The 11,842-nt window shown below is 37.7% G+C and overlaps 1 pseudogene; it reads left to right on the forward strand.

The window, feature by feature from the left end:
- The first annotated feature begins 1,264 nt into the window (after positions 1-1,264).
- LOC102870674 overlaps positions 1,265-11,842 on the forward strand; it is a 34,120-nt pseudogene continuing 23,542 nt past the window's right edge.

An 11,842-nucleotide genomic window follows, 5' to 3' on the forward strand; every position in this document is an offset into this window, starting at 1 on the left:
CCCACATCTACAAGCCCACCCTATCCTTCCTTCCTGTTTACTTACCTATATAAGTGTACTGCAATTCCCCAATAAAGTGGACTTGGCTCTCTGAAGTGCTCCCAGAGTGGTGTGTCTCCGTCGTGTTTAATCCCATCAGGGTGTCACTGCTCCTCTTCAGCAAATGGACAGCAACATTTGATGCCCCAAACAGGGATCTGCCACAGGCTTATCTTACCCAGTGAGTACTCCCTTCTCTGTTCATCCCCATCAAGGAACCTGATGTAGGTTTACTTTATTGGATAAGCACTCCCTTGCTTTAGCATGGGTAATTCAGCAAGTAATTTAAAGGATCCTCAAATAAAGTGCTAATGTCTTTGGTAGAAAATAGGGAGATCAAATTTACACAATCTCAAGCTTCCTCCTTTTGGACAATATTTGTTGATCTTACCTCTTGGATTACTGCTGCTCACATCTTTGATGTGCAAACTTGGGGTCCGGTGAGCTTTCTAGAATGAAGGGCTGAGGTGAGAGAAGGCAAAGCCCTCCCTCTTCACTTGTTTTTCATAATCATGGCTATTTGTAAATGTTTAGGGGAATCAGATTTCCCCCCTAGTAACATACTTTGCTCAAGAGAAAGAAATAATGGAAAATGAAGACTGCAAAACAGCCAGCTAGTGAGAGAAAAGAAAACGCTATGGCAGAGGATCTAAAAACAGCCCTAGAGAATTTAGAGAAGATGATTAAAGATATGGAGTCAGGGGGAAAGCCCTTAATTGCACCAAAAATGGTGACTCTTCCCTTTGCACCACCTCTTCTCTACCCTAATCACCCAAGAAGTAAGGAAAACAAAGAAAGCAGGTGGGGACAATACAGAGAAGGCAATGAAGAAACAGGAAGTTCTTGGGCCAAGAACACAATATGTGTGACCAGCAAGATGCTAGATGGAGCTGTGAGCCACATGTGTACCCTGTTAACGTTTGCTCGACACCTGAGCGTCCTTTACAATGGTATCCATATGCTGGGAAAGAGAATTGCTGTTAGGGATGTTGGAGCTCACTCTCCGGGGGCGAAGGCACAACTTAATTCCTTAAGCCTTAATTTAAACATCCCTCAAGTTTGGAAAGATATGATGAGGGCAGTCCTCCCAGGATCTTTATATGTTCAGTGGATGGCCTTGTAAAAGGCCAATGAACCTTTCACAGATTATTAACTGTTGGGAGAGGCTTTACTTGTATTTTCCCACTGAACAAACCACATCATCTTGTGTGGGTCCCTGCTTGTTATGTCTGATTCCAACCTGCCTACTGAGAAGATGTGTCGATTGAGCATCCACGACAAGAAGATGAGACAGAGGAAAAGGAAGCCAAAGCCCCAGACAACACAGATAGATGTGACCTGGGGCATGCTGAAGGCACTCAACCAACAGGCCCTCAACCTTAGCCCTGGGAGTGGTACACTTAGTCACCCTGTGTTTATAACACTGCTTATTGCTGCTTTAACCATCAATAGTGCCACAGCAGGAGAAGCTAATCAGGTTTTGCACTCTTACTGTCACTGGGTTGTCCTCATCCCATGCAACACCACGATCTCTACAATAAAAACTTTCTCTTCTCTGAATTCATTTAATAAAAGAAAAAAGGAGGAGATGTTGGGGAGGAAGAAGAGTCTCTGGCCAAGGCAGATTGCCTACCTCTGGATAAGTGCAAGCCTATCTGACACAACACCCCTTAATAAGGGATATGGAAAGCTCTCCTGTGTTTGGCTGGACTGGCTTGGGAAAGCTCACCACCTGGGAAGATGGTTGCCACATCTGTTGAGCTGGGAGTGGTCCACACTGAGCTGAGGTTCTCCTATTCAATCTGCATGCCCCACATTTACAAGCCCACCCTAGCCTTCCTTCCTCTTTACTTGCCTATATAAGTGTACTGCAACCCCCAATAAAGTGGGCTTGGCTCTCTGAAGCGCTTCTGGAGTGCTTGTCTCCATTGTGCTTACCGCCATCAGGGTGTCATTGTTCCCTCCTGGCAAATGGACAGCGTCACTGTGATTCTCAATTGTCTTGATATTAATCATAATTTATTATGATCCACACAGCACAATCAATAAAGCCCAAGCAAACCTATTTCTGATAATCTCTACTTTCAACTAAGATCCATTTGACATTAGCAGTGCTAACCCTCATTTCAGGGCTTCTTCTGAATCCAGTTTGAGTATCTGGCAATTTCCTGTTGACATACTGTTTGATCCATTTTTTAATAATCTACAGGAAATTTTCACTTGCATGTGATATTAATGATATTGTTCAATAATTTCACATTCTGTAGGATCATAATTTTGGGGGGAACTAGGAAGAAATATTAATCTTTTCCAGTTGGTTGGCCAGGGAGCTGTCTTTCATGTTGTTGGCAGAGACTGATGAACACATCCAGGTTTGTATCTGTCTTCTGAAGCATCTGAATTTGTAGTCCATCATAGTCTTATTTTTTGTCAGTGTTTTCAGGGAAGCTTGGACTTCTTCCTCCAGCACCGTTAATTCTTGATCATATGCTTCCTGAAATGTTTCAGTGTGCATCCAATATCTTTGTGTGTGTGTGTGTGTGTGTGTGTGTGTGTGATGGGAGCAAGAAGAGACACAATCTAGCAGACACAATAGCAAGCAACAGTAAAACATAAACTCTCCAATAAAATAAATTTCATCACACTATATAGAGTGATCACCATAGGGAGTTTCAAGCTCACTATGGATCGGAAACAATTGTTCAAGATCAGTGACCTCTTGAATATTCAACAATCAGTTGTCAAGACCATGCCATCCTAATCAGGATGCTAATAGTGTCATAATTATATGTTAAGTATAATTATAGGTCTTTGGATGACAGAATATAACACAGAATATTCATGTAGAGGACATAAAGAGGACATTTGCCAACCAGAGTCACATGAGAAATTTCACCGAGACAACAGGAAACAGGAACTACTGAAAATGGCTTATGTATGACAATCAGTATAGAGTGTACTAGATTTTCTGAATGTCCTTTGGATTGGGAATTTTGAATTCTTTCTCATGTCCAAGGATAAACTTCCTGTCCCTGCATGTCAAGTGTCTTTTTAAAGTTCAGTGTATATTGTAATTCAGGAGTATTAGTAAAAAGAGCGTTAGCATGTAAACTGTTGTACTTAGCAATTAGCAGATTGCTTCTAAAAGATTTTTTTAGTTATCATATCAAAATCAGGGAAGGAAACAGTTGTGGGAAATGTGCTACAATTAAGAATGCTGTGATTTGTTTGTTTATGCTTAAACATAATATTGCCATTAATAATTTTTATGGTGATTTAAATGGAAGTTTACAAACCATATGATTTTTTTTCTTTCAGTCATCCAGATGCATTTTGTTTCATAACATTATCTACAATGGCTGATCATCTTATTATTTATTGCCTTTTCTTTTACCCATTTTAATATATGTCTATTATCTACTTATTATTTTTTACTCCCCCCCTTCCTCCCTTCCCGTTCCTGGTAACCATCCAAGAATGATTCTATGTACAAATATTTCTTTAGTTTTTTATAGCAGTGATCTTATACAATATTTAGGGAGCTCTGGTAGCTTGGATCATAAAACATAATGCAGCTAATGCAAATGTACACCATTGATTCTATAGTAGAAAGATGGGCAGTCTCCTATGCAATTTACAATCTCAGAAACCCAAAAGATAGTAAGCTATAAATCAGTGCTGACCTGATGACAGAGAGAGACATACAATGACTTTTGTGACTGATTTACTTAGCAGAATCTCCTACGTTCATCCATGTTACATAGAATTTTGCAAATGCTTTATCATTCTCTAGTACTCAGTTGTGTTCTATTGTGTTAATGTACCATAGTGTCTTTAAGCATTTGTCTCCTGATGGACCCGTGGGTTGTTTCCTATTTCTTTGCTGTTGTAAATAATGCTACAATCAACATCGATTGCTTATGTCTGCTAGTGTCACAGCTCTTATTTCTTTAGCATATATGCCTAGGAGTACAATTGCTGGATCAAGTGGCTTTTCTATTTTCAACTTTTAAAAGAAACCTCAGACTGCTTTCCACAGTGGTTATACTATTCTGTATTCCCACCAGCTGTATACAAGAATTTTTTTGTATGTTTTATTTTTCATGGTGTGCATGACATTTAATTGTACAAGATTATTTTTATTTTATTTTTATGGTGTTCATGACATTTAATCAATTTCTGTGTTTAACAGATCCATGAGAGATTGACCCTTGTAATGTATTTTTGGAACAATGTAGATCAATGGCATATTTTAAAACACTGTGTTTTTAAAAAGTGGTTGTGTGAATGACCTTCCCTGATCGGATGTCTGTGAGCCTATGATTAGCTGTATTTGGTACACATGTAGTTTTCTTTGAGATCTATTTTGAAACTTTATATTTAGCATAAGTATTTGAATGATTGACTCTGGTGATTTCTTTGTGAAATACTCTTGAGCATTGAGTGTTGAACATACCCGTAGTTTATCTAAAGACAATTTGAATAAGCATATTTAAAAGAATTACGCCATGAACGATGGTATGTGAATGAAACACATATAGCAGCACAGGGTGCATGTATGATTTAAATGGTATTTTAAAATGTTGTTTGAATGTACATTCTTAACAGAGCCAGATGCATGAATGATTCAGTTTAGTAGTATCTTTGTGAAACCTTTTTAGTGAGTGGAGCACTAAAAGATGAGTTTTGTATGAGTTTTTCTATGAGGAAATTCTAGGTTTTACAGAGCTGATGGGGGAAATCCTTCCCTATAGTTCTATATCTTCATGCTATTTTATTAACCAGCACTTACACATATGTGGCTTTTCTGCAAATGGTTTAAATATATATAACTTGATTGTGCTTATGTGAAACTTATACTTGGACCAGGAGGCAGTCATCAGAGCAGAGCAAGGAAACACTGCATGGTTCAAAATTGGGAAGGGTGTGCGTCAAAGATGTGCCCCATCTCCATATCTTTTCAATCTATATGTGGAACAGATTATCCAGGAGGCTGGGCACTATGAGGAGAAGTATGGCATCAGGATTGGAGGTGGACACAACAATAATCTGTGTTATGCAGATGACAAAACTTTACTTGCTGAAACTAAGGAGGATCTGAAGAACTTGCTGCAGAAGGTAAAGGATTGCAACCTTGAATATGGATTGAAGCTCAACATCAAGAAAAGAAAGATTCTCACTACTGGGCTGATTGGCAGCATGATGACAGATGGTGAAGAGATTGAAATAGTTGACAGCTTTAGTTTGCTTGGCTCTACATTCAACAAACACTGTACCAGCAGACAGAAAATTAAAAGACGATTGCATTGGGAAAGTCCGCTGTCAGAGACTTCTCCAAGGTACTGAGGGGCAACAATGTCAGTCTGGAGACTAAGGTGTGCCTGATACGGGACGTGATATTAGTAATTACTTGCTATGCATCATAGAGATGGACAATGACTACGAATGATAGAAGAAGAGTTGATGCCTTTGAGCTTTGGTGCTGGGGAAGTGTATTGAATATATCATGGACTGCTAGAAAAACAAACAAGTTCATCCTGGAGAGGGTGAAGCCAGGCTGCTTCTTGGTGGCAAGGATTCTGAAGTTCCATCTGACATCCTTTGGACATGTTGCAAGGCAGATCAGTCCTTGGAGAGGGACGTTATGCTTGGGAGGGTGGAGAGACAGTGCAGGAGAGGAACACCCTCAATGAGATGGATTGATTCAGTGACTGCGGTAATGGGGATTGGTGTATCAGAGACAATAAGGTTGTCAAGAGATAGAGCAGGATTTATGGCTGTTGTACGTAGGGTCGCTATGAGTTGCAAGAGACTCGATGGCACATAACAATAACAACATTATCTATCTATCTATCTATCTATCTATCTATCTATCTATCTATCTATCTATCTTTATTTTAAAAAGCTCAATGGTGAATCACTACCTTAAGTGCTAAATCCCTGAAGCCCTGTATCCAGCCCTGAACAGTGCATGTTTAACTAGAATGTTAAACCTATGATTCAATTCTCTGTTTCGCATGAATGACCCAATCTAGTGATAACAAGATGAAAAACTGTATTTAGCTTAATGTGTGTTGAACCTTTGTATATAATGAAGCAAGGTGTGAAAATGAGTCTTCTGGTAAAATATCTGAGAAACCCCATGACTAGATGTGTGTAGTTTGCTCAGTGACCTATGTTAAAACTCTTTCACAGGTAGCTACCTAAATGATTCAAACTAGTGAAATGTCTGTCTTAATTCTCTGTTAAGAAGTGTACTATGAAAAATGTATTTTTTTAGTATCTGATACTATGCATTAAAATATCTTAGTCTTTGCTCTTAGTATGTTTTAAAATATCTATACTATGATATTTGATTATATATATCATATATATATGATATGATTATATACTAGTATATAAATATACTATGTTTTAAAATATCTAAGTATTTAATTGACTCACTTTAATGATATGTGAATAAAGATTTGTAGAATACTGTGTTGTATTGTTGTTACATGCCATCAAGTTGCCTGTAACTCGTAGAGACACTAACTCTGACCGTGCCTTATCCTGAGCCAATCTCATCATCTCTTAATCCCATGTGTCCAGTCACTGAGTTAATCCATCTTTTCCTGGGTATTCCCTTCCTGCTCTGTCCCTTCACCCTTCTAAGCATGATGTGCTTCTCCAAGGACTGGTACCCTCTGGCCACGTGGCCAAAGTATATGAGATGGACTTTCAAAATCCTTGTCTCCAAGGAGCAGCTTGATTTCACCCTCTCTAGGACAGATGTGTTTGTTCTCCTGGCAGTCCATAGTATGTTTAACACTCTTCTCCAACACCACAACTCAAAGGCATCAATTCTTCTTCTATTATCCTTAGTTATTGTCCATCTTTCACATGTATAGCAAGCAACTACGAGACCATGGCCTCAATCAGATGCACCTTAGTCTCCAGACTGATGTCATTGCTCTTCAGTACTCTAGAGAGGTTCCTGACCACAGACTTTCCCAATACAATTAGTCTTTTTATTTCTTGACTGTTGGTGTCAAGAGTGTTGATTGTAGAGCCAAGCAAACTGAAGCTGTCAACAATCTCAATCTTTTTTTCATTTATCATGAAGCTACCAATTGTTCCAGTGGTGAGAATCTTTGTCTTCTTGATGTTGAGCTTCCATCCATATTGAAGACTACAGTCCTTGACCTTCTGCAGCAAATGCCTCATGTCCTCTTCGGTTTTAGCAAGCAAGGCTGTGTCATCTGCATAATGCAAGTTGTTGATGAATCTTCCTCCAATCCTAATGTCACATACTTCCTCATAAAGTCCAGCCTTTCAAATGATCTGTTCTGTATGCATATAGATTGAAAAAGTATTGAGAAAGGATGCATTCCTGATGTACACCTTTCTTGATCCTGAACCATGCAGTGTTTCCCTGCTCTGTTCTGATGATTGCTTTTTGGTCCAAGTATAGGTTTCATATAAGCACAATTAAGTGTCCTGGGATTCTTATTTTTCTCAAGTTTAGCCACAGTTTGTTGTGATCTGGTCAGTCAAATGCCTTTGCATAGTCAATGAAACACAGGTAGACATTCCTCATGTACTCTCTGCTTTCAGCCAAGATCCATCTATGATGGCTATAATGTCCCTGGTGTCATGACCTCTTCTAAACTCAGCCAGTTTTTTAATATTTGTTTGCTTTTAAATTTTGGGTTTGTTTTGGCTATTGCTGTGTGCTGTCAAGTTGGGACTCATTCCTAGCTGACCTTCCAGCGGGTTTTAAGAGGTGGTTAATCACACTGGAGGAAACTGCTCATCCTTCTCTTATTGAACGGCTAGTAGATTTGAACCATATGCCTTTGGGATTGCAGCACAGCTTCTTATCACTGGACCACTAGAGCGTCCTTGGATTGATTAGTTAAGGTTTTATCACATTTTTTATTTTAGTACTGGCATATAACGAATTTCTGGTTATGTGAATGAGTCATTTTAGGGTTATATTGATGAGGCACTGTTTTTAGTCATGTTGTAAGGTCTTATTTCTGTTTAATGATGTGAAGACACTCAATTTGACAGAAATGAGTGATTGGTTAACTTATTCTAGTGATCTCCCTATGAAACCCTGCTTATCCATATGTCGTTCGCAATCCTTTGTTAGTGACATGCCCTGAGTCTTTGTATTAGACAGGACTAGATGCCCAGGAGACTAACTGCAGTAGTGTATCTGTGGAACCATGTTTTCTGAAGTGTGTTACTCTTGTGCTTTGTGTAGTGACATGTGTAGAAACTGTGTAACAGAGCCAGGTGATTCATTCCCTCCTTATCTTTGTGCGACTGCATTTAACAATACGTATTAAATGAGCAGATTCTTTTAAATTGACATATATAAAAGCTCTGTGTTGAGCAGGGTTAGACGCGTAGATAACTCACAACAGTGATTAGTCTGTGGAACCTTTGTTAGCACTTATTTTTAAGTTAGTATTGGGTTACAAATGATGAAGCTTCCTTTCTCAAACTTAGGTACATGAATGATTCACTCAAATGATATCTGCACGAATTGATGTTATTAGGAGTGTATGTAATGTGTTGAAGTGTTATGTGCTAATATCTGTGTTAAACATGCAGTAAGTGGTGTATGCTTCGTATGTGTCTGTGTATGCTGAATATTTTTGACCACTCTGCTTCTAGGTACATTAATAAGCCCATCCACTGATATTTCTGTACAACACTGTTCAACAGTATTTGTCGCGTATGTAATATTTGTTGACATATTATTGCTTAACTGACTAAATACATAAACGATTCATTTACCGATTTCACTGAAGAAAATTGAGCAGTTTAGCCTGCGTGTTACTGTATGTTTACACTTAGAAACACTAGCATGCTAGGTCTTCTAACGCTATAACTTTGAGCTTTATGGGCTCTATCTTCTTATTCTTTTTTATGAATTTCACTCTCTATTCAGCTCTTAGCCATCATGGTCCCTTAGAATCTGGCCTCCTCCTTTCTCTTTCTATTCATGAGCCTAAGCAACTTTATCTGGCTTCAAGATTACTGCAGCATATTTTGTGACATTAAAAAACCCCTCATGGGTAAAGACCTAGGTACATAGATGACTAACTATAAATATACCTGGAAACTTGTTTAGTAGTGTATTAGTTAATGTGTGTGTGTGTGTGTGTGTGTGTGTGTGTGTGTGTGTGGTGTTGTGTACTGTAGAGTCAGAACCAACATATAACTGACCCTCCGTCGAGTATTCAGAGATGGTTAATAGCACAGAAGGAGATTTCCCATCCTTCTGCATTTTTATATGTTGCAACACTGCAGTTTATAGAATGGTGTGACTCCCTTGAGATCTCTTGCAAGCATTAGGTTCAGCTGTATCTTGCATGCTGTGTAGTCTACATAGTAATGTATGCTGAAAGTATTTTTTAAGAAATCTGGATGTTTGAAGGAATCACTGATATCTTTCTATGAAAAGGTAAGCATAACATTGTTTTCAAGCCTTGTCTAACAATAGTATGACTGTGAATGCCTTAGTTTGCCTGTCTCTCCATGAAGCTCTGAGTTAATAGTTCTGTATTTTGGTACACTATGTCTAAGGACTTATGTTCAATAGAGTCAAGTGCCTGATTTACCTGAACTGACAATTTAGTGAAACACAGAAGTCATGTTTGGAACACACTATTATATACTGACTGACATTATCTGTTAAAAATATTTTCTGTAAAATACATTAAGAATTTATTGTCACAAGTCAAAATTTTTGTCTCACAGCACTTGTTGCATTAATAGTGCTATTTCTCTGAAACACTGTTTTTAACATTCAACTTTCCAATGCCCTAAAGTTTTAATGACAAATACTAAAATTCTTATTTAACAGTAATGGTTACCTAAATGAACCAGTACAGCATTATCACTATAGAATGCTGTCCTTAGCATTCATAGTGCACTTAATATACTTTCTAGTAGGAAAAGTTGGAGATCTGTATTTAACAATGTAAGATGCATTAATGAATTAGTATATTGTTTTCGCTCTCAAACATTGTGCATAGCACAGGGAAATTTGGGAGGATGGTACAAGAATGAACAGAGTTTCATTGTTTTGTACATTGGGTGGCAATGAATTGTAGCCTAACAAGAGTGTGTAAGTGTGCATTATTAAGTTCTTCATGAAACAGAATAGTTGTTTAGTCCTCCGTGTTTAAGTACTAAAGTATAGTGTGAAAACTTTTATTACATTGAGGAATTGCCGTTACATTCTTTGCTTCTTGAGTACTTTTATCTTAAAGCGATGGACAACTTTATAAAATATAGTCTCCTTATCAGTTGAAACAGTTCTGATATTTCAGTAATGTGTTAAACATCATTAATTTATTTCCTTTTCTTTATTAGTATTAATTTTAATGAAAGCTTACAGAGACTTTGGATTTATTTTCTAATGTAAACCTCTCTTGAATTCCTGGAAAAATCTCATCTGATTATGGTGTATAATCCTTGTTATGTGCTTTGAATTAGGTTTGCTGGAATTTTGTTGAGAATGGGTCCATAAGTTTCTTGCAGTATCTATGGTTTTGGTATCAGGGTAATAGTACTCTCATTAAATAAGTAAGAAGTGTTCAATCTTTTTTCATTTTTAGAAAGTCTTGAGAAGGATTGAAATCGCTTCTGTAAATGTTTGGTAGAACTCTCCAGTGAAGCCCGGGACTTGTCTTTGTTGGGAGGATTTTGATTAATACTTTAATCTCTTCATTTGTTATGGATCTGCTCAGATTTTCTGTTTCTTTTTTAATCACTGTAGAATGTTTTTATACTTCTAGGAAATTTTCATTTCATATGGGTTATATATGTATTTTTAAATATTTTTATTGGTTTGCTTACAAAGTTCATATACATTGTGTTTCATACTATTCTTCGTTCACATTGTGTTTTATACTCTCATTCTCATATATTATGTTTTATAAAATTAATCATCATTACCCTGTTTTTCACCTGACTCCTTCCCTTTTCCTTCTACTCCCTGCCAACACCCTACACACACAAAACTGTGCAACCCCATGGGTTTGCCCCTACCCATCCTCAACCCTTCCCCTCCTTCAGTTCCTGTACATGTTTTACTAGTTATCCTTTTATTTTTATAATAATGATCTTATTCAGTACTTGTCCTTATGAGACTGTGTTAGTTCACTTAGCATAATGCTCTCCAGTCACTCTCAAGTCATGTTGCATAGTATTCTATTATGTGAATGTATCACAATTTCTCAATCCATTGGGTTGTAGCTGGACATTTGGGCTGTTTCCATGTTCTTATGATGGTGAATAATGCTGCTATGAACGTTGGTATACAAGTCAGTGCCTTAGTTTTCATTTTCTCAAGATACGTTCCAAGCAGTGAAATAGCTACGTCATATGGAATTTCTCTGTTCAGCTTTTTGAGGAAACACCAAACTGCTTTCCAGAGTGGTTGTACCATTTTACAATGCCACTGACAATGCTTAAGAGTTCTTATCTTGCCACACCCTCTCCAACTTTTATTACTTGCTGTCCTGTTAAACTTTGCCACTGCAACTGAAGTGAGATGATGTCTCATTATCGTTTTGATTTGCGTCTCTCTTATTGCCAGTAATTTGGATCATTTTTTCCTGTATTAGTTGTCCATCTGAATGTCGCCTCCGTGATAAGTCTTTCCATGTCTTTTGCCCATTTTGTGATTGGATTATCAGTCTCTTTCTTCTGGAGACGCTGTTCATAGATTTCTGAAGTTTTTGTTGTTAATTCTTTAACTATTTTTTGTGTCAATTTCTCTGTCTTGCCTCTTTTTTTT

This window comes from Elephantulus edwardii, unplaced genomic scaffold, assembly GCF_000299155.1.
Source record: "Elephantulus edwardii isolate Elephantulus edwardi_28Jun2011 unplaced genomic scaffold, EleEdw1.0 scaffold00062, whole genome shotgun sequence".
In the NCBI taxonomy this organism is placed as follows: domain Eukaryota; kingdom Metazoa; phylum Chordata; class Mammalia; order Macroscelidea; family Macroscelididae; genus Elephantulus; species Elephantulus edwardii.